The sequence below is a fragment of the Melanerpes formicivorus genome, unplaced genomic scaffold, assembly GCF_026170545.1.
Source record: "Melanerpes formicivorus ecotype bairdi unplaced genomic scaffold, bMelFor1.0.p_v2 SCAF_46, whole genome shotgun sequence".
NCBI classification, from domain to species: domain Eukaryota; kingdom Metazoa; phylum Chordata; class Aves; order Piciformes; family Picidae; genus Melanerpes; species Melanerpes formicivorus.
The window spans coordinates 3,136,451-3,158,664 of record NW_027142398.1 but is presented as its reverse complement, the minus strand read 5'-3'; the positions used below and the strand labels follow the sequence as shown (position 1 = coordinate 3,158,664).

The 22,214-nt window shown below is 54.4% G+C and overlaps 1 protein-coding gene across 2 annotated transcripts in view; it reads left to right on the top strand.

Moving 5' to 3' along the window:
* The window catches only part of SRGAP2 (SLIT-ROBO Rho GTPase activating protein 2), a 140,828-nt gene that overhangs the window by 2,785 nt on the left and 115,829 nt on the right, over positions 1 to 22,214 (top strand). The gene's annotated exons all lie outside the window — the stretch shown is intronic.

Sequence of the window (22,214 nt, the reverse complement as noted above, 5' to 3'; positions counted from 1 at the left end):
CTGCAGGATTTTCGTGGCTTGGGTTCAGGCTATCGTGAGCCTGAAGTGGGGGTAAAATATATATATATATATGTATGTATGACAATGACAAAGGCTGCCCAGAGAGGTGGTGGAGTCTTCACCTCTGGAGACATTGCAGACCCCACCTGGCTGTGTGCCTTGGGTGACCCTCTCGACGCGATGCCTGCCATGGCAAAAGGGACTCCCATCTCCAGAGGTCCATTTCCAACCCCTCTGGTTCTGTGACATGTTGACTTAACTCCTCTCTCTCTTTTTTTTTGGTGTGTGTGCAGCCTTTTCAAGGCAACACTTATTTATGGCTTGCTGCATGGCTGGGAGGAAGTTATGAGACTCAGTGATTTATTTAATGGGTTGCAACTCGCTCGGTATGCTCAGGAGCGGGCAGGGAAGATGGCCTTGGGGCAGGGCTGATTGAGTTAAATCAATGAGATTGGCAAAAAAAATAAGATGGGATTTCAGGCTGAGGAGGAAACCCAGTTTTAAAGCTGACAATTAAAATATTGCTTGGCAGTCGGGGGGGGTTTGTTTTTCCATCCCCACTGGAAGGCTGGGTGCTGCTCCTTGGTGATCATCCAAAGGTTGTCCTTCGGAGGTGTGTGTCCTACCCTGACCCTGGAAGTAGGTTTTGGTGCTTCTGTTTTAAAGGCTGGAGAGGAGGTGATTTTGGTGATTTCCTTCTTTTTTTCACCCCTCCCCTCTCTGCTCTGAGAGTTAGAGATGGAGCAGAGCTGCTTTGCTTTCACACTGCTTTGGTTTCTATTCCTGTTTTCGAGCTGCCTTTGGAAATGGGAGTGGAAGGCAGCGCGAAATTAGAGGCTCATAGGCTTCTGCGTTATTTACCCCATCAAAATGTGTGTGATGGCTACAAGCTGGCAGTCAAAATATTTGGGGATGGGCCACGAGGAGAAGAAAGCAGCTTTTCAGAACCACTGCAGCACGTTTTTTTCTCACCTCTGGGTTGGTTTTTCTTCCTTTTCACGCAAAGCGAAATCTCTTTCCCTCCCCGTTCCAGATGGGCTGAATCACAATGAGCCTTCCCTTGGTGCAGAGAGGGCTGCTGCCAAAACCCAGTTCATGGCTCGAGGTGCTGGTGGGAAGAGCTTCCAATCAGGTCCCCAAAGTCAGCTGTTGTAGTGGCACACAGAGGCTTTCTGCTGAAGGAAGTGTTCCTGTCTTTAAGTGAGGGAGGTTAAGAAGACCGGAACTCTGTAAAGGGGATCACGAGGAGCTGGGAGAAGGAGGTTTCCTTCCTGAATTGGTGCTGAGGGCAGCTATGAGTTTGTCTTGGGGATGTTCAACCCTCTCACAGTTCAGCTTTCCTGCAGAAGTAGCCAACTCCTGCTCTTCCCTGGAGAGGGAGGTGTAGATAGCTCAAAAAGACAAGTCCTGTCCTCCAGCACCTCACTGGATTCAGGGTGCAGGGAGAAGCTCTTCTTCTCCACTTGGCTTCACCCTTCACAAGGGGCTTTGACAACTGGGGGTCACTGTCCCTCTGCTTTTAGGTATCAGACTTTAAGGGGAGTCTTTAAAGTGACACACTCCTCTTCATGAAACTTGTTTTACATCTCTTTAGCACCTTGGTTCTGAGTTGGATCATGGTTTGTCTCTCCAGGGATACTCTCCTGAGTGGCAATGCCTCTTGGCTCTCCAGTTCCAGGTGCTGGGCTGTCTACCACAGTAGGAAGATGAGGTGGCACTGAAGGCACACTGCAGTCCAAATGTGTGCTGCTGCCTCATGGTTAAACATCTCATGGTCCTTGAGGGTGTCCTGGGCAAATCCTGACTGGAGCTGTGATAAGGTAGATGTGGTGTTAAGTCTGACTAGGGGTTGTGTGATGTCTTCGTTAGAAGGACACAGAGCTGCTGGAGTGAGTCCAAAGGAGGCCACAAAGATGATCTAAGGGTTGGAGCACCTCTGCTATGAGGACAGGCTGAGGGAGCTGGGGGTGTTCAGCCTGGAGGAGAGAAGGCTCCAGGGAGACCTTAGAGCTGCCTTCCAGGACCTGAAGAGACCTTACAGGAAGACTGGAGAGAGACTTTCCCTGAGGATGTGTAGAGACAGGACAAGGTGGAATGGTTTGAAGCTGAGGGAGGGTAGGTTTAGAATAGATCTTGGCAGAAAGATCTTCAGTAGGAGGGTGGTGAGACTCTGGAACAGGCTGCTCAGGCAGGCTGTGGATGCTTCCTCCCTGGGGACATTCATGGCCAGGCTGGATGAGGCCTTGAGCAGCTGAGTCTAGTTGAGAGGTGTCCCTGCCCAGATGAGGAGGTTGGAGTGGATGATCTCTGAGGTCCCTTCCAACCTGAGCCATGCTGTGACCCTGTTGGGAGTGAGATGAATCAGGTGCTGGCATGCTGCATGGGTGAGGAGCTGTCAGCTCTGGGGCAGAGGAGACAACTCTTGGGCTTCAGCGGCGTTTGGAAGCCCTGCTGCATCGCTCTGCTCCGCTCCGGCTGCGCCTGGGGAAGGAGGATGTTTAGAGGCTTCATTTGAAAGCATTAATCCACAAACACCTACTTAAGCACTCTAAATTATTCCTTAATGGAATGATTGAGCTTGGTTTAAAAAAAATAATTTAATGGTCTCCAAAGTTGTTAATCAAAAGCCATTTAAAGAGCACTTTGGTTGTGGTTAATCAATCGCTCTGCCCAAGGGTTTGATTTGCTGAGTGGAATTGGGGGTTTCTCTTCTGGGGAGGTGAGGATGGTGATGAGTGGAACCTCCTCCTGTGGCCATTCCTGTGGAATCCTGGCCTGTATCAGGAAGAGTGTGGGCAGCAGGATCAGGGAAGTCATTGTGCCCCTGGACTCAGCACTGGTTAGGCCACACCTTGAGTCCTGTGTCCAGTTCTGGGCCACTCAGTTTAAAGTGAGGGTCTTTAAAGGACATTGAGACACTTGATGGTGTCCAGAGAAGGGCAATGAGAGTGGGGAGAGGCCTTGAGCACAGCCCTGTGAGAAGAAGCTGAGGGAGCTGGGGTTGCTTAGCCTGGAGAAGAGGAGGCTCAGGGGAGACCTTCTTGCTCTCTCCAACTCCCTCAAGGGAGGTTGGAGCCAGGTGGGGGTTGGGCTCTTCTCCCAGGCAAGCAACAGCAGAACAAGAGGACACAGTCTTAGGCTGTGCCAGGGGAAGTTTAGGCTGGAGGTGAGGGGAAAGTTCTTCCCAGAAAGAGTAATTGGCCCTTGGGATGTGCTGCCCAGGGAGGTGGTGGAGTCCCCATCCCTGGAGATGTTCACAAAAGGATTGGACTTGAATCCATGGTTTAGTTAGTCATGAGGTGTTGGGTGATAGGTTGGACTTGATGATCTCTGAGGTATTTTCCAATCTTATTGATTCTATGATTCATCAGCAGTGGGTATTTGTTGTCTTCTTCCACCAAGCAGTTCATTGCCTCCTTTGGGGTTGGAGTTAGCTGCTCTTGGGGTTTGTGCATGCAGGAGTTCAGCGTCAGGATGGGAACCACCTGAGAAGAGGTGGGAGTGAGGTGAAGCGAGGTCTCTTCTCCCTGGTAACAAGGGACAGGATGAGAGGAAACAGCCTCAAGTTGTACCAGGGGAGGTTTAGAGTGGCTATCAGGAAAGCTTTCTTGGCTGACAGAGAGGATAAGCCCTGGAACAGGCTGCCCAGGGAAGCAGTGGAGTCACCGTCCCTGGAAGTGGTCACAAACCTGTGTAGACCTGGTGCTTCAGGACATGGTTTGGTGGTGGACTTGGTAGTGTGAGGTTAATGGTTGGACTGTGGGAGCCTGGAGGCTTTCTCCATCCTCTATGAAATGGATTTCTGAGGATGAAGGCTATTTGCAGGCTTGTGCAGTGTGGCTGAGGACAGGCTTTGCAGTCCTGAGGTATCGGCACAGTGCCTCCGTGCTGGGAGGGTGCTGGAACCAGGCTGCATGGTCTGACCTTGTGTCTGTCTGCTGCAGCTTGGGCTGGGTGACCTCCTGAGCTTTCCCTCCCCACAGGAGCTGCCTGATGAGTTGGGAGTGATTTTTGTGATGCTCATGCAGTGTGGTGGTAGCAATCAACCCTTCTGCTGGCCTTCATCCCCAGCAGTGTGGGCAGCAGGTGGAGGGAGGGGATTCGACCCTTAGCTCTGGTCTGGAGCACTGTGTCCATCCCTGGAAACCACAACACAAGAGGAACACAAAACTGTTAGAGCAGGACCAGAGGAAGCCATGAGGATGATCCAAGGGCTGGAAGCCCTCTGCTGTGAGGACAGGCTGAGAGAGTTAGCATTCAAGAACCATGTGGATGTGGCACTGAGGGACATGATCCCATGGGCTTAGTACCTGGAGGCTCAATTCCAAGCTCCCTGTCTTCTGCAGAAGTGAATTAACCTCCAGTTGTATCCAGACCAGGTGATTTTTCCCAACAGCTTCATTGACCTTGGGCCTTCTGCTTTAGATGATAGAATCCTTGAGCTGATTTGGTTGGAGGAGGCCAACCAGCAAGCCAGGTCTGTTGGGTTTGGTGGCATGGCTGTGCCAGCTGCACTTCAGTGTTCCATGCTCTTGGTGAGGAGAGGTTGCCAGCATCAGTGGGGCTGCTCTTAGAGGGCTTGTTTTGAGGGGACCCTGAAATGGCTGCATGTCAGGCAGAAGGAATTCATAGAGTCACAGAATCAATGAGGGGGGAAAAAGAAAAGGACACCCAGGAGTCAGAGAGGATCCCAGCTTGAGCTGCTGAGGCGGGGATGGGTTGACTTAACCAACAGAGCAGGCACAGAGAGGTTCTGCTTGCTTCAGCTGCATGGCTAAATCTGAGGCAGAATCATAGAATCAATAAGGCTGGAAAAAGCCTCAGAGATCATCAAGTCCAAGCTGGCACCCAACACCTCCTGACTGACTAAACCATGGCTCCAAGTGCCACATCCAATCCCCTCTTGAACACCTCCAGGGATGGGGACTCCACCACCTCCCTGGGCAGCACATTCCAATGGCCAAGAACTTTCTCCTCACCTGCAGCCTAAACCTCCCCTGGCACAGCTTGAGACTGTGTCCTCTTGTTCTGCTGCTGCTTGCCTGGGAGAAGAGCCCAACCCCCAGCTGGCTCCAACCTCCCTTCAGGTAGTTGTAGAGAGCAAGAAGGTCTCCCCTGAGCCTCCTCTTCTGCAGGCCCCTCCTGGCAAGCAGACATGGGGGCAGCAGGGGAGGGAAGTGCTGCTCTGCTGTGTTCCTCTACCATGTGCTGCCCAAGATTAGGAGTTGTGTGAGGCTGGAAAGTGAGATTCTGTGGTCTCCATATGGAGCCTTTGATATCTCAAGCTCATCCCCTTGTCTGGATTGTCTCTCCCAATTCCTTTGTGCAAGTTTTGTGGCGGAGCAGAGATAATGAATTTGAGCTGTGCAATGTGTTCCAGGGGAGATTGGGAGAGGCTGCCCTATCTCTGCCCAGCCAAGGACTGGCAGGCTGGGGGATTTTGGGCTTGGTTTCTTGTTTCCCCCCCCCCCAGTTTCAAGGATTAAATTGGAGTGTGCCCTTGCTGAAGAAGGAAAACCCTGTGATTTATCTCTCAGTTCTCCTTTTCTTTCTCCTCTCGTCCCACGAGGGCCTTGGATTTAATTAGTTTGTGTAAAGCTTCAGTAAATAGCTTCATGGTTGGGGCTACAGAAATGTAATACTGGGCTTTAGTTAGTTAGTTAGCTACTTTCTAATGCAGTCAGGGTCCCTAAGCCAGTTGGGGTTTGGTTTTTTCCTCCCCCTGGCCTTGGGTAGCCTCTAGCAGAGGTGGAGGTGCAGAGCTTGCAGCACAGCCCCCAAAGCAGTGGGGATGTGAGAGAGAGAGATGAGAGGTGATCTGCAGCAGAGAGGTGGCTGTGTGGTTGCTTGGCTGTCTCTTGAGCTCAGAGAAGATGCCTGATAAAGAGAGCTTGAATCACAGAATCCCCAAGGTTGGAAGAGACCTCAAAGCTCATCAAGCCCAACCTGGCACCACAGACCCCATGACTAAACCATGGCACCAAGGGCCACATCCAATCCCCTCTGGAACACCTCCAGGGATGGGGACTCCACCACCTCCCTGGGCAGCACATTCCAATGGCTAACAACTCTCTCAGTGAAGAACTTTCTCCTCACCTCCAGCCTAAACCTCCCCTGGCACAGCTTGAGACTGTGTCCTCTTGTTCTGGTGCTGGGTGCCTGGGAGAAGAGCCCAACCCCCACCTGGCTACAACCTCCCTTCAGGGAGTTGCAGAGAGCAAGAAGGTCTCCCCTGAGCCTCCTCTTCTCCAGGCTAAGCAACCCCAGCTCCCTCAGCCTCTCCTCACAGGGCTGTGCTCCAGACCCCTCCCCAGCTTTGTTGCCCTTCTCTGGACACCTTCCAGCAGCTCAGCATCTTTCCTAACTTGAGGAGCCCAGAACTGGACACAGGACTCCAGGTGTGGCCTGAGCAGTGCTGAGAACAGGGGCACAAAGACTTCCGTGCTCCTGCTGGCCACACTGTTCCTGCTGCAGGCCAGGATGCCCTTGGCCTTCTTGGCCACCTGGGCACACTGCTGCCTCATGTTTAGGCAGCTGTCAATCAGCACCCCCAGGTCTCTTTCTATTTGGCAGCTCTCAGCCACTCTGCCCCCAGCCTGTAGCTCTGCCTGGGGTTGTTGTGGCCAAAGTGCAGCACCCAGCACTTGGTCTTGCAGCTGCCCTCAGGTTCAGGCTGCTGTCATGGCTAAAATGATCCTTTTCATCTCCCCCAAACTGCTGATAAATTCCAGGTGGGTCCCTCCTGCCCTGTCAGTGTTTCAGCCCAGAGAGGGCTCTGATGTGATTGGCATCTCTTTTGTTGCTGTGGACACTGCTTGCTGCTTGGACTTGATGATCTTAGAGGTCTTTTCCAACCTTAATGATTCCATCCCATGACTGGGGGGGGAAGGCAGCCTTCAGTGCTGCACACAGACCTCATTCATATGGCACATCTGCTGAGCACCTTGAGTGGTGGGTGGCAGTTTTTCATCCTGCTGAACTCTTAGGCGTGGGACAGACCTTCTCTGGGTGACAGATGACAGCAGGAGCCGTGGCTGGGTCAGCAGCTGGGATTTTCACCACCATTGGAATGCTTGGAAGGGTCCTCTGGACATCATCCAGTCCAACCCCCCTGCTAAAGCAGGGCACCCACAGCAGCTTGCCCAGGATCTCAGTGGTGGGGTTGGAATCTCTTCAGAGAAGGAGACTCCATGACCTCTCTGGGCAGCCTGCTCCAGGGCTCTGCACCCTCACACTAAGGAAGTTTTTCCCTCATGTTTAGATGGAACCTCCTGGCTTCCAGTTTGTGCCTACTGCTCCTCATCCTGTCCCTGGGCACCACAGGCAAGAGTCTGGCCCAGTCCTCTTACCCCTCACCCTTTATCCTCTTGCTGAGCACTGATCAGATCCCTTTGGGGGTGCTCTTCTCTGGGCTCAGCAGCCCCAGGTGTCTCCTGGATGGTAGGCAGGATGGGTGATGCTGTTGTGGGTGAGTGGAAGCCAAAGTTGGGATTTCTCTGGACTGCTGAGAGTTCTACTGCTGAGCTGCAGCACTTCTCTGGGTAGAAGGTGGTGTAGGACCAGCTTCACATGTTTAGGTCAAGGAGTTGAGATCCCTGTTGTTTATTTTGTGGCCAAACCCTTGCACTTGTGCACTTCCAGCAGTGCTGTCATCAGGATGCTCTCTGGTTTGTGTTCATGGAGTCCTAGAATGGTTTGGGTTGGAAGGAACCCCCAAAGCTCACCCAGTCCAACCCCACTGCAGTCAGCAGGGACCTAGGATCACAGAGCTGTCAGGGTTGGAAGGGAGCTCAAGGCTCAGCCAGCTCCAACCCCCCTGCCATGGGCAGGGACACCTCACACTGCAGCAGGTTGCTCACAGCCACCTCCAGCCTGGCTGCAAACGCCTCCAGGGATGAGGCTTCCACCACCTCCCTGGGCAGCCTGTGCCAGGCTCTCACCACCAGAACTTCTTCCTACCACCCAATCCCAATCTCCCCACTTCTATTTCAACTAGATCAGCTTTGCCCAGAGCCCTGTCCAGCCTCACCTTGGGGGTGCTGGGGGAGGAGAAGCTCACCAGGAGCTCTCAGTGTGCACTTGCAGCCCAGAAAGCCAACCAGAGCCTGGGCTGCAGCAGGAGAAGTGTGGCCAGCAGGGCAAGGGAGGTGATTCTCCCCCTCTGCTCAGCTCTGGGGAGACCCCACCTGGAGTACTGCCTCCAGTTCTGGAGCCCCTATGGCAAGAGGGATCTGGAGGTGCTGGAAGGTGTCCAGAGCAGGGCCAGGAGGACGAGCAGAGGGCTGGAGCACCTCTCCTGTGAGGCCAGACTGAAGGAGTTGGGGCTGTGCAGTCTGGGGAAGAGAAGGCTCTGAGGTGACCTCATTGTGGCCTTCCAGGATCTGCAGGGGGCTCCAGGAAGGCTGGGGAGGGACTGCTCAGGATCTCAGGCAGTGATAGGACTAGGGGGAATGGAATGAAGCTGGAGGTGGGGAGATTGAGGCTGGAGGTGAGGAGGAAGTTCTTCCCCATGAGAGTGGTGAAGCCCTGGAATGGGTTGTGCAGGGAGGTGGTTGAGGCCCTGGACCAGGCTGGCTGAGGCTGTGGCCAGGCTGATCTAGTGTGGGGTGTCCCTGCCCATGGCAGGGGGGCTGGAACTGGCTGATCCTTGTGGTCCCTTCCCACCCTGACTGATTCTATGATCTCCACGGGTGGGGCCCCCACCCCCCTCCCTGGGCAAGCTGTTCCCGGGTCAGCAGGTTGGTTGCTTCAGCCTGGGGCTGTTTGCAGATGCCAGCCCCAGGCAGCTCTGCTTTCAGGAGCCACCTTGGAGCCCTTGCCCCCTTGCTTGGGCACCGCCTAGGTTCATGCCCTTTGTAAACAGCCTTCCCAGCCACCACCCTGCTGTGGCTGGAGGGGAACGGCTCTGAACGCTGAGATTTGGAGCCTGGTGTGCCTCGGATTACCAGCTCCCCTGCAAATGTAAAACTACCTTTTAAGGGGGTTTTGCAGTTCATCAGTGCTCAGTGCCTGTAAGTGATTCCATTTGTTTGCAACAATGCCTTGCTCCAAACGCCGGGGCGGTGGAATGGCTGCAGGATCATCTGGTTTTCTGCACTCCTTGATAGTGCGAATCCCTGGAGGGTTGGAGCTGGATTGGGCCAAGGGCAGCAGCCTGCTGCCAGGAGCGAGCTGGGGGGAAGGGGGCTGTTGGGAGCCCGGTTTGATGTTCCAGCACCGCTTCGGATTTGTTGTCTGTCTCATCTAAGGCTCCTGCTAATGGCTCATTAACGAGGAGAGGAAGAGGTGAAGGAATGCAGAGCCTTCCTTCTGGCCTCTCCACCTCCCAAAATCCCTCTGTTGCATAGTGCAAGGCTGGAGACCAAAGCTGAGCAGAACATCTCCCTTATGAGGAGAGACTGAGGGAGCTGAGGGCTTGGAGAAGAGGAGACTTGGGGTGCTTGGTTGCATGGTTTAGATGATTAGGTGGTGTGGGATGATAGGTTGGACTTGGAGGTTGGATCTTGAAGGTCTCTTCCAACCTGGTCTGGTCTGGTCTGGTCTATTCTATTCCTATTCTATTCTATTCTCCTCATTCATAAAGATGTGGAGGGTGAGTGCCCAGAGGCTGGAGCCAGGCTCTGCTGGGTGATGCCCAATGCCAGCACAAGGGGCAGTGGTGCAAGCTGAGGCAGAGGAAGCTCCATGGAAACAGAAGGAAAAAGGTTTTTCAGTGTGAAGGTGACAGAGCCCTGGAGCAGGCTGCCCAGGGGGGTTGTGGAGTCTCCCTCTGTGGGGATATTCAAACCCCACCTGGATTTGTTCCTGTGTGATCTGCTCTGGGTGATCCTGCCCTAGCAGGGGGGTTGGACTGGATGAGCTTTCCAGGTCCCCTCCAAGAATAGAATTAACCAGGTTGGAAAAGACCTTTGAGACCATCAAGTCCAACCTCTCACCTAGCACCATCTGATCAACTGAACCATGGCACCAAGTGCCTCATCCAGGCTCTTCCTAAATACCTCCAGGGATGGGCACTCCACCACCTCCCTGGGCAGCACATCTCAATGGCCAATCTCTCTTGCTGGGAAGAATTCTTCCTAACATCCAGCCTAAACCTCCCCTGGCACAGCTTGAGACTGTGTCCTCTTGTTCTGCTGCTGCTTGCCTGGGAGAAGAGACCAACCCCCACCTGGCTCCAACCTCCCTTCAGGGAGTTGGAGAGAGCAAGAAGGTCTCCCCTGAGCCTCCTCTTCTGCAGGCTAAGCAACCCCAGCTCCCTCAGCCTCTCCTCCCAGGGCTGTGCTCCAGACCTCTCCCCAGCTTTGTTGCCCTTCTCTGGACACCTTCAAGTCTCTCAATGTCCTTCTTAAAGTGAGGAGCCCAGAACTGGACACAGGACTCAGCTGGACACAGGACTCCAGCCCCTGACACTGATTCTGTGGGAAGGGCTCACTCACTCCCATGCTGCAGCTCCTTGCAGGAGGCAGAAAGGCTTCCAGTGGAACTCCAGTAGGGTTTCTATAAAAAGGCTGCTGGTGGTAGCCAGTTTTTCCCTAGCTCCCAACTGAGGGAGCCCCACCACATCTTTCCTGAGCTCCAAACCATTTCCTCTCGTGGTAAGGATGCACATCAATATCTTTTTGACTTCCTCTGAACTGAAGAGACTTGGCTTTGATTAGTTTTTCTTCCCCCCTCCTTCCCCCCCTCCCCCTCTTTTTTTTAATGCTTGCTATTTTTTGCCCCTTTAGGAGGGGAAGGGGGGAAGGCAGGCAATTTATTTGGAAGAACCTCTTTGCCTGCTCAACTCTTTCTGAGCTGTCTTTATGAAGAGTGAAAAAAAAACCAAACCCACCCCACAACTCCAAAGCTGTGTGGAGATGGAAAGTATGCTTAAACACATGTTCTTTTGCAAGGGCTTTCTCCATGCCATGCACAGTTGATATTCATTACTTGGGACTTTATTTAGTTCCCTGTTTCCCCCCCCCCCCACCCCCTTCTCTTTTTTTTGGGGTATGACTTTAGCAGATTTCATGCTTGACTCTTTTTTTTTTGTTGAGAGTTTTTCCTGCTTGGGAGCTCTGCTCTCTGAATAAGTAAGTTTGCAGATGACAGCAAGCTGGGGGCAGGAGTTGAGCTGTTAGAGGGGTAGGAGAGCTCTGCAGAGGGACCTGGCCAGGCTGGGCAGATGGGCAGAGGCCAACAGCATGGCATTCAACAAGTCCAAGTGCCAGGGGCTGCACTTTGGCCACAACAACCCCAGGCAGAGCTACAGGCTGGGGGCAGAGTGGCTGAGAGCTGCCAAACAGAGAGGGACCTGGGGGTAGTGGTTGACAGCAGCTGAACATGAGGCAGCAGTGTTCCCAGGTGGCCAAGAAGGCCAAGGGCATCCTGGCCTGCATCAGGAAGAGTGTGGCCAGCAGGAGCAGGGAGCTCATCCTGCCCTGTGCTCAGCACTGCTGAGGCCACACCTTGAGTCCTGTGTCCAGTTCTGGGCTCCTCAGTTTAAGAAGGACATTGAGAGACCTGAAGGTGTCCAGAGAAGGGCAAGAAAGCTGGGGAGGGGTCTGGAGCACAGCCCTGGGAGGAGAGGCTGAGGGAGCTGGGGTTGCTTAGCCTGGAGAAGAGGAGGCTCAGGGGAGACCTTCTTGCTCTCTGCAACTCCCTGAAGGGAGGTTGGAGCCAGGTGGGGGTTGGTCTCTTCTCCCAGGCAAGCAGCACCAGAACAAGAGGACACAGTCTCCAGCTGTGCCAGGGGAGGTTCAGGCTGGATGTTAGGAAGTTGTTGTTCATATAAAGAGAGATTGGCCCTGGGGATGTTCTGTCTGAAAGATGCAGGAAGGCTGCAGAGAGACTTTTCCTGAGGGTGTCTGGAGACAGGACCAGGGGGAATGGTTTGAAGCTGAGGCAGAGCAGGGTTAGAGTGGAGCTGAGGAAGGAGTTCTGCAGTAGGAGGGTGGTGAGACTCTGGAATAGGCTGCTCAGAGATGTTGTGCATGCCCTCTCCCTGGGGGTGTTCAAGGCCAGGTCGAATGAAGCCTTGAGCAGCTGAGTCTAGCTGAGAGCTGTCCCTGCCCATGGCGGGGAGGTTGGAGTCGATGAGCTCTGAGGCTCCTTCCAACCTGATCTGTCCTCTGAAATGAAGTTGTATGAAACAGGAGAGAAGGGCCTTCGATGATTCCACCCTTAGAAACCATTCTTCATTTCTACTTTCCATTTTTGTTGCAAAAGAGCAATATTTGAAGAGACAAAGCAGAACCTTCTGGTGGTGGAAGCTCTGGGCAGTGGTGAATGAAGCTCTTGAGGTGAGCCTTTCAAGTCAGCACAAACCTCTGGATACAGAATAACTGTGGCAAAAAAAAAAGCTCAGCTGGTATTTTTCCAAGGAGAAGAACCATTACAAACATTGTTTATGTATTTGTTTGGCCATCAGAGTAATTGTTTTGCTGCTGTTTGAAACTCCAAAGCTTCTGACCCAGTTTTGGTTTTGCTTTGAGTTGATAACTCTGAGAGTGAGGAGTGGCTTGGAAAGATAAAGAGAGGTAGGGAAGGGGCTGGGAAGGAAAAGCAGATCACTTCCTCTGCAGTTGTGGATGTGAAAGGATGATGTGTGCAGGGGAGCTGGAGGTGTTTGGGAGTGCTGCTGGCAGTCTGCATCTGCAGCAGCCTGGCTATGGAGCTGGGGTGGCAGCCTGTAGGTGAGGCAGGTAAGGGTCAGTGATGGGCAGCACCATGAGGATGTGTTGGGAGAAACCAGCCTCAGGTTCTCTGTTCTTAGATTCAGAAAAGACCTCTAGCATCCAGTCCAGCCTTCAACCCAGCACCACCATGCCTGCTAAACCCTGTCCCCAAGTGCCATGGCCACAGGTTTCTTGAACCCCTCCAGGGATGGGCACTCCACCTCCTCCCTGGGCAGCCTGTGCCAGTCCCTGACCACTCTTGCAGTCAAGACATTCTTCTTAATACCCAACCTAACCCTTCCCTGGCACAATTTAAGGCCATTTCTTCTTATTACAGAATTAGCAAGGTTGGAAGAGACCTCAAAGGTCATCAAGTCCAACCTGGCACCACAGACCTCATGACTAGACCATGGCACCAAGTGCCACATCCAATCCCCTCTTGAACACCTCCAGGGATGGGGACTCCACCACCTCCCTGGGCAGCTCATCCCAATGGCTAACAACTCTCTCTGGGAAGAACTTTTTCCTCCCCTCCAGCCTAAACCTCCCCTGGCACAGCTTGAGACTGTGTCCTCTTGTTGTGGTGCTGCTTGCCTGGGAGAAGAGACCAACCCCCACCTGGCTACAACTACCTTTCAGGTGGTTGTAGAGAGCAATGAGGTCACCCCTAAGCCTCCTCTTCTGCAGGCTAAGCAACCCCAGCTCCCTCAGCCTCTCCTCCCAGGGCTGTGCTCCAGACCCCTCCCCAGCTTTGTTGCCCTTCTCTGGACACCTTCAAGTCTCTCAATGTCCTTCCTAAACTGAGGAGCCCAGAACTGGACACAGGACTCAAGGTGTGGCCTAACCAGTGCTGAGCACAGGGCAGAATGACCTCCCTGCTCCTGCTGGCCACAGTGCTCCTGCTGCAGGCCAGGATGCCCTTGGCCTTCTTGGCCACCTGGGCACACTGCTGGCTCATGTTCAGCTGCTGTCAACCACTACCCCCCATTTCCCTCTCTGTTTGGCAGCTCTCAGCCCCTCTGCCCCCAGCCTGCAGCTCTGCCTGGGGTTGCTGTGGCCCAAGTGCAGCATCAACCAGGCGGGTTGCATCAGGCTCGGGGGGAGCTGCCTCGTCCTGTGCCACATAAGCAGCTCCTGGCTTTTTGACTCTTGAGAAGGAGCCAAATAAAGAGATTAACTCTAAGCCAAGAGTGGATTTTAATCTGCAGCTCATGAAGTGCTCGTGGCAGGGTGAGCTGGCCAGCCCCACTCCTCTTGGAGTTGGGTTGGGCTTTGGTTTTGCTGCTTTCCTTTTTGTTCAGGGAGGACTTTCCAGGAAGAGCCTTTTTGGCCTCTCTTCTGTCAAAGCAAGGGCTTTGGGGTTGGGTTTGTTTTTTTTTTGAGGGCCTGCTGTCGTTGGACAGAGGTTTTTGTGCAGAGAGTGAAGCCGTGGAGCTGTGCAATTTATAGCTGGGGAGGGCTGCTTAAAATAACGACAGTTGTTGCCTGGGAATTAGGTCCTGACTCTTTCTTTGGGCAGCAGGCTGGTCCCACTGCAGGGGCAGGCTCTGGTGGTCCCATGAGGAAGGAGTGTTTGGGGGGTGTGTGGGGGTGTGTGTGTGTGCTGTTCCTGACAGACCTATAGCTGCCAGAGCTGCTAAACTGCTTGCTCTGAGCCAGTGGATCGATTCTTGTCTGAGCAGAGGCCCTAAACCTCAGTCAATCAAACCAGTTCTGGGGCACTGCTGGGTTTTCCTAAGGCAAACTGTGCAGGGGGAATGAATGTGTCTGTCTTGCTGTGCCTTTTATTTGCTGCCTGAAAAGGGAGAGGGTGATGAGCAGCCCAGACTGGGGGCTTGTTCTGCAGGCAGGAGTCTTTAGGCAGAGATGGACCTGCTGGCTCTCTCCAGCTCCCTGGAAGGAGGTTGGAACCGGGTGGGGGTTGGTCTCTTCACCCTAGTATCAAGTGATAGGACAAGAGGAAGTGGCTTCATGTTGCAGCAGAGGAGGTTTAGGTTGGACATCAGGAGCAATTTCTCTGCTGCAAGGGTGGTCAGGCACTGGCACAGGCTGCCCAGGGAGGTGGTGGAGTCCCCAGCCTTGGAGGTGCTCCACACCCCTGCAGCCATGGCACCTGGGGATGTGATTTGGTGGCCATGGTGGGGTTGGGTTGACAGTTGGACTTTTGTTGGTCTTAAAGATCTTTTCCAACCTTAATGACTGTGTTCCCTGCTATGGTTCTCTTTGGTGCCCTCCTGCTGCTCATTTCTCACCCCTCCCAGTTTCCCACCCATCCTATTCCCCCTCTTCTGGGATGGAGGAGGGTGGTGCTGCAGCTAAGGTGACCAGTGCTGATGTCTGGGTCAGGAGCCCAGTCGGTTTTGCTCAGAGCATGTCTGGGTAGTGCAATAATCAACTGCTTCTGGCTGCTGCTGGAGGCTCAGTGGTGAGAAGTCAAGGGGAAAGCCCAGTTGGGGGTAGTAAGCCCTTCACAGCAATTGCTCTTTGTTGGATTAATGATCTGAATGTAATGAGGTGTGTGTGTGTGGGGGGAGACACTGGCATTTCCCTCTGTCAACCACTGCATTTAGGCATTAATTGAGCCCCTCCTGCCCCTCCTCAGCAGGGAGGGAGTGATCCATGCAGGGCCGGAGGAAAGCAAATTGAGGGACAATTGGAAGGATCTTCCTGGGCCCTGGCATGTTCCATATGGTTCTGCCTTTACTGGGGGGAATGTTTAAGATGCCTGTTGGATGAGGTTTAAATATAGTGGGATAAATTAGTCTCAAGTCTTTGAGGATGCTCCTACTCATTAGCAGTTAATTTGTGAAGTTAGGTGGCAGGGGAAATTCCACAGAGTCCTTTTTGCCCTGTGCAGGGAGCTCTTGCTGCTCCACTGCTAGGAGTGTCTGGTATCCAGAACACATCTGATGTGGGGCTTGGGAGGGGGAAGACAAACCCAGACAAGAGTTACTCATCTTCTGTTAGCATTGTTTGTAATTAACATCTGAAGGCATTTCACCAAGGGCTCAGATTAGGGCTCCAGGAAGCTTCCCCTCAGCTACCAGGTGTAGTTACTCAGCTGGGCAGAGCTGTGACAGCTCCAGGGTCACTTCAGTTGGAAAAGACCCTTCAGCTCATCCAGTCCAACCGTTCCCTAACTCTGCCAAGGCTGAGGCTAAGCCCTGGCCCTCAGCACCACATCCCTGCAGCTCTGAAACACCTGCAGGGATTGGGGATTCAGCCACCTCCCTGGGCAGCCTGTGCCAGGCTTCCAGAACCTTTTCAGGGAAGGAGTTGTTACTAATACCCAACCTAAAGCTCCCTGCTGCAACTTGAGGCCACTTCCTCTTACCCTATTGCTTGATACTCAGGCAAAGAGACCAACTCCCACCTCACTCCAACCTCCTTTCAGGGAGTTTTATAGAGCTTCCTTTACTCCATGCTGAGCACCCCCAGCTCCCTCAGCTGCTCTTCCCCAGACCCTTCCCCAGCTTTCTTGCCCTTCTCTGGACCTGCTCCAGCCCCTCAACATGCCCTCTTTGGAGTGAAAGCCCTGGAGCTGAACCCAGTACTCAAAAGTGTGGCCCCACCAGTGCTGGGTGCAGGGTGGACAATCCCTGCCCTGGTCCTGCTGGCCACACCAGTCCAGGCTCTAACCACAGGCAGATGGTAGCTGTTGTGTGCTGCTTGGCACACAGCTCTTCTCCTTCCTCCATCCCACTTCATCTAGGGAGGGCTGTCTGAAGTGTTTTACTTGGAAGTCCCAGCTCTGATGAGTGAGCTTCTCCTCAGGCTATTAATGGCACTGTGAGTAACCAGGCTGGCAGTTTGGATTGGGGCACAGGAATGAGGCTTTCTAGAAAACTTGAAGCTCTTCCACCTTCTGGGAAGCCCACAGGCAGCACACCAGATGCCAGCAAAGCAGGATTTGGGCACACAGCACCAAGGCAAGGGCAGGGTGAAGGTCACTATGAGGACCACAGTGTCCTCTGCAAGGGTCCTGAGCACAGTGCTTGGGGAAATCCACTGGCAGCTTCTTTTCCTTCTTCCTTTGGGTGGTTTGGGTTATCAGGAGATGTAAATTCAGGTCTGTGGCCCATGGAGCAGCTCTGTGGCAGCTGTGTTTGCATTGCAGAGTGCTGGCTGATGAATGTGAAGGGCTTGGAGCATGGGAAGATCCATCTAAGCATGAGCAGGGACTTTGTATGTTGAGTGGGGCAGAGCACTGGGGCAGAGCACTGGAGCAGGCTGCCCAGAGAGGTGGTGGAGTCTCCATCTCTGGAGTCATTCCAAAGCCTCCTGGATGCTGTCCTGTGCAGCCTCCTCTAGGTGACACTGCTCTGGGCTTGGGCTGGGTGGTCTCCAGAGGTCCCTTCCAACCCTTATTCTGTGATTTTTGGGGAGGCTCAGGGCAGCAGACATGGAAATGAGAAGCAGCCATTTGAGCTGTGAGGGGAAACAGATCAGCTCCCTTTTTGTTAGTGGATTCAGTCATGAAGGAGGAGGAGCAACCAGGATGTACCAAGTGGTCTGTGGAGGTGCAGAGCTCTGAGCAGGGCTTTCCCCTGCATTCAATCACCAGCTCCTCAGATATGCAGTAAAGAAATCTCTCTGGGAAGTGGGTTTGGAGAGGGGCAGCCTGCTTTTGCTTTGGTCTCCCTGAGCTCTTTGCTTTGGTCTCCTTAGGAACTCTTCCTGACTTTTCATAGAGTGCTTGAATGGGTTGGGTTGGAAGGGACCTTGCAGATCATCCAGTTCCAACCCTCCTGCCATGGGCACCTTCCACCAGCCCCTGTTGCCCACAGCCTCATCCAACCTGGCCTTGAACACCTCCAGGGGGAGAGCATCCACAACCTCCCTGGGCAGCCTCCACCCTCACTGTAAGGAATTTTTCTCCCTAATCTCCAGTCCCGAGCTGCCCTCCCTGGGCTGTGGCCCCGAGCTGCCCTCCTCAGGCTCCAGCCTAAATCTGCCCTCCTCAGGCTTCACTCCATTCCCTCCTCAGGCTCCGGCCCCGATCTGCCCTCCTCAGGCTTCACTCCATTCCCTCCTCAGGCTTCGGTCCATTCCCTATCACTACAAGCCCCTGTGAAAAGCCTTCCCTGTGTCCTCTCCATCTCTGGAAGGAGAAGTCTGCCTCATCTCATTTACCCTTCACACCCCCCCAGTCACTCACCCCCCAGCTTTCTGCTGGAGTGAGCCCTGCAGGGCTGCAGGGAGGTGCTGAGCTCTGAGCAAAAAGCCTTGGCCAGCAGAGGAGTGAAAAGTGTGCAGCTGGAGAAGGGAGGGGGAAAGGCTTTGAGTGCTGTGGGGAGGGAGGAACAAGCACAGCGCTGCAAAGGTCACAGGATACAGTAATGATGTTTGGATGGAAACTCAGCCTGCTATGAATGAAATTGTGTTCTTGGGTTTTCCCCTGGAGCTCAGTCTCTGAAAACTCTGAATACTTCTGCTCTTACTCTCCCTCTCTCTTTCCCTCTCTCCCCCCCTTTGCTCCCTCTCTCTTTCCCTCTCTCCCCCCCTTTGCTCCCTCTCTCTTTCCCTCTCTCCCCCCCCTTTGCTCCCTCTCTTTTTCCCTCTCTCCCCCCCCTTTGCTCCCTCTCTCTTTCCCTCTCTCCCCCCCCCTCCTCCCTCTCTCTTTCCCTCTCTCCCCCCTCTCCTCCCTCTCTCTTTCCCTCTCTCCCCCCCTCTCCTCCCTCTCTCTTTCCCTCTCTCCCCCCCCTCTCCTCCCTCTCTCTTTCCCTCTCTCCCCCCCCTCCTCCCTCTCTCTTTCCCTCTCTCCCCCCCTTTGCTCCCTCTCTCTTTCCCTCTCTCCCCCCCTCCTCCCTCTCTCTTTCCCTCTCTCCCCCCCTCCTCCCTCTCTCTTTCCCTCTCTCCCCCCCCCCTCTCTCTTTCCCTCTCTCCCCCCCTCTTCTCCCTCTCTCTTTCCCTCTCTCCCCCCTCTCCTCCCTCTCTCTTTCCCTCTCTCCCCCCCCTCCTCCCTCTCTCTTTCCCTCTCTCCCCCCCTTTGCTCCCTCTCTCTTTCCCTCTCTCCCCCCCTCCTCCCTCTCTCTTTCCCTCTCTCCCCCCCTCCTCCCTCTCTCTTTCCCTCTCTCCCCCCCCTCCTCCCTCTCTCTTTCCCTCTCTCCCCCCCTCCTCCCTCTCTCTTTCCCTCTCTCCCCCCCCTCCTCCCTCTCTCTTTCCCTCTCTCCCCCCCCTCCTCCCTCTCTCTTTCCCTCTCTCCCCCCCCCTCCTCCCTCTCTCTTTCCCTCTCTCCCCCCCCCTCCTCCCTCTCTCTTTCCCTCTCTCCCCCCCCCTCCTCCCTCTCTCTTTCCCTCTCTCCCCCCCCTCTCCTCCCTCTCTCTTTCCCTCTCTCCCCCCCCTCTCCTCCCTCTCTCTTTCCCTCTCTCCCCCCCCTCTCCTCCCTCTCTCTTTCCCTCTCTCCCCCCCCTCCTCCCTCTCTCTTTCCCTCTCTCCCCCCCTCCTCCCTCTCTCTTTCCCTCTCTCCCCCCCTCCTCCCTCTCTCTTTCCCTCTCTCCCCCCCTCTCCTCCCTCTCTCTTTCCCTCTCTCCCCCCCTCTCCTCCCTCTCTCTTTCCCTCTCTCCCCCCCTCTCCTCCCTCTCTCTTTCCCTCTCTCCCCCCCCTCTCCTCCCTCTCTCTTTCCCTCTCTTCCCCCCCCTCCTCCCTCTCTCTTTCCCTCTCTCCCCCCCTCTCCTCCCTCTCTCTTTCCCTCTCTCCCCCCCTCTCCTCCCTCTCTCTTTCCCTCTCTCCCCCCCTCTCCTCCCTCTCTCTTTCCCTCTCTCCCCCCCTCTCCTCCCTCTCTCTTTCCCTCTCTCCCCCCCCTCTCCTCCCTCTCTCTTTCCCTCTCTCCCCCCCCTCTCCTCCCTCTCTCTTTCCCTCTCTCCCCCCCTCTCCTCCCTCTCTCTTTCCCTCTCTCCCCCCCTCTCCTCCCTCTCTCTTTCCCTCTCTCCCCCCCTCTCCTCCCTCTCTCTTTCCCTCTCTCCCCCCCCCTCCTCCCTCTCTCTTTCCCTCTCTCCCCCCCCTCTCCTCCCTCTCTCTTTCCCTCTCTCCCCCCCCTCTCCTCCCTCTGCTATACAAACAGTCAAAGGGCAAGGTGGAGGCTGGGCAGGCCCCTCCTGCGTGCTGGGTTGTGGAGTCTCCTCCTCTAGAGATCCCCAAAACCTGCCTGCATGCATTCCTGTGTGACCTGCCCAGAGTGGTTCTGCTTTGCAGGGAGGTTGGGCTTGCTGATCTCTGGAGGTCCCTTCCAAGCCCTGGCATTCAGTGACCTCTTCTGGGTTAGATCAGAAGTGGGACAGGGCTAGTCAAAGGGATCTGGTTAGGCACTGGCTGCTGCAGTGCAGCTGTTTGCAAGTCAAAGCTTGGTGTGTGCTAAAGAGATGCCTTAAGTTTTCTTAGCAGGGAATTGTTTCAGTTGGAAAAGGCCTCTAAGGTCACCAGGTCCAACAGTCTGCATCCTTCCCTGCACAGCACAGAGGTGAAGGGGTGCTGCTTGCTGCCTCTTTCTCCTGGTTAACTACAATCCTTAAGCTTGAAAAAGACCTTTGAAGACCACTGAGTCCAACCATCAACCCAGCACCACCATGGCCCCAGGTGTCTTGAACCCCTCCAGGGCTGGGGACTCCACCACCTCCCTGGGCAGCCTGTCCTGGTGTTCCACCTATCTCACCTGTGCCAGGGTTGGCTATTGATACACATTTATTGATCAGCTCTGAAAGACTGAGAGCTTCCCAGGGGGAGGTGCTGCCTGGAAGAGTGAGGCCCAGGGTGGCAGCTGCTTGTGCCTTGTAGGAAGGAGGGAGCTGAGTTTCATCTTTGCTCTGAGGGCAATCAGGGCTGCTTGGGCTGCTTGTTGTGGAAAGGCTGTGCTGGGCTTGCAGAGCTGCTTTGGTGAGGCTCTGACAGCAAGGGTAAGAACAAAATCAACACTCTGCACCCATGGACAGGGCAAACAAGTTCCTTTTCCTTCCTTCCTTCCTTTATTTTCTCCCTCCCAGTCGTGTGCCTGTCTTAAAGCTGATTTTTGTTAAGCAAACAACCACCTCCCCCTGCAGCCTCCTCACAGCTGCTTTTAGGTTGTGGGCAAGAGCATTAAAACCTGTTGACCATTAACTTCTGAAAGCTCCTTTCTTTTACACAGAGTGGGTTTTATCAGATATGGGCCAGACTTTTATTGCTGGTTGGGGTTTTCCCCCCTCCTCCCACCCCCCCAGTCTTTGAATGTCTGAAGTGTTTGTTTATCTGAGAGGTGACTTTGGTTTCAAGCAGCCCAGGCAAGGAGCAGGTCAGCTGCAGCATCACTTCCTCCAGTTTGGATTTGGATTGCTGCATCTTAGGGTGAAGTTCCTCCCCAGGAGGGTGGTGAAGCACTGGCACAGGTTGCCCAGGGAGGTGGTGGAAGCCTCAGCCCTGGAGGTGTTTGCAGCCAGGCTGGATGTGGCTGTGAGCAACCTGCTGTGGTGTGAGGTGTCCCTGCCCTTGACCTCAGCCAAGAAGGCCAATGGCATCCTGGCCTGCAGCAGGAGCAGTGTGGCCAGCAGGAGCAGGGAGGTCATCCTGCCCTGTGCTCAGCACTGCTGAGGCCACACCTTGAGTCCTGTGTCCAGTTCTGGGCTCCTCAGTTGAAGAAGGACATTGAGAGACTTGAGGGTGTCCAGAGAAGGGCGAGAAAGCTGGGGAGGGGTCTGGAGCACAGCCCTGTGAGGAGAGGCTGAGGGAGCTGGGGTTGCTTAGCCTGGAGAGGAGGAGGCTCAGGGGAGACCTTCTTGCTCTCTCCAACTCCCTGAAGGGAGGTTGTAGCCAGGTGGGGGTTGGTCTCTTCTCTCTAGCACCCAGCACCAGAACAGGAGGACACAGTCTCAAGCTGTGCCAGGGGAGGTTCAGGCTGGAGGTGAGGAAGTTCTTCACAGAGAGAGAGATTGGCCCTGGGGATGTGCTGCCCAGGGAGGTAGTGGAGTCCCCATCCCTGGAGGTGTTCCAGAGGGGATTGGATGTGGCACTTGGAGCCATGGTTTAGTCATGGGGTCTGTGGTGCCAGGTTGGACTTGATGAGCTTTGAGGTCTCTTCCAGCCTTGGTGATTCTGTGATTGTGTAGCTGAGACATGTCTGGAGATGCTGTCTTTTGACTCCTTCCTCCCTTCTTTCCCTCCCTCCCCCCCCCCCCCATTCCCTGCCTTCTGCTGTTGGGAAGTGGGTTGGATAACCAGAAGGAAATAAACACTGCCCTGGAAGTTCCCAGCACAGATAAACAGGTTGACTATTTTTAAGTGCCAGGGTTTTTGTTTTTCTTTATGGTTCTTCCCCCCCCTTGCTCCACTGGGATCAAGTCCTGACTGAATGTTTGCTTTCAAAGGTTTTATTTTTAGGAGTTAAAGACTTCTGTGGACTGGAGTGCTGGCAGAGACACCAGGCTGCCAGTCCTAGGCATCCAATTTAGATGTGAAGGGTTTGGAAGGCTTGAAGCTGCCAAAAAAAAGGGAGAGGGAAGAGAGAGAGAGAGAGGGAGGCCAGCTGAGAGCACTGAGTGTGTTGCTCACTTTGCCTCCTCTTGTCCCAGGCTTCTGTTGGCACTTTCC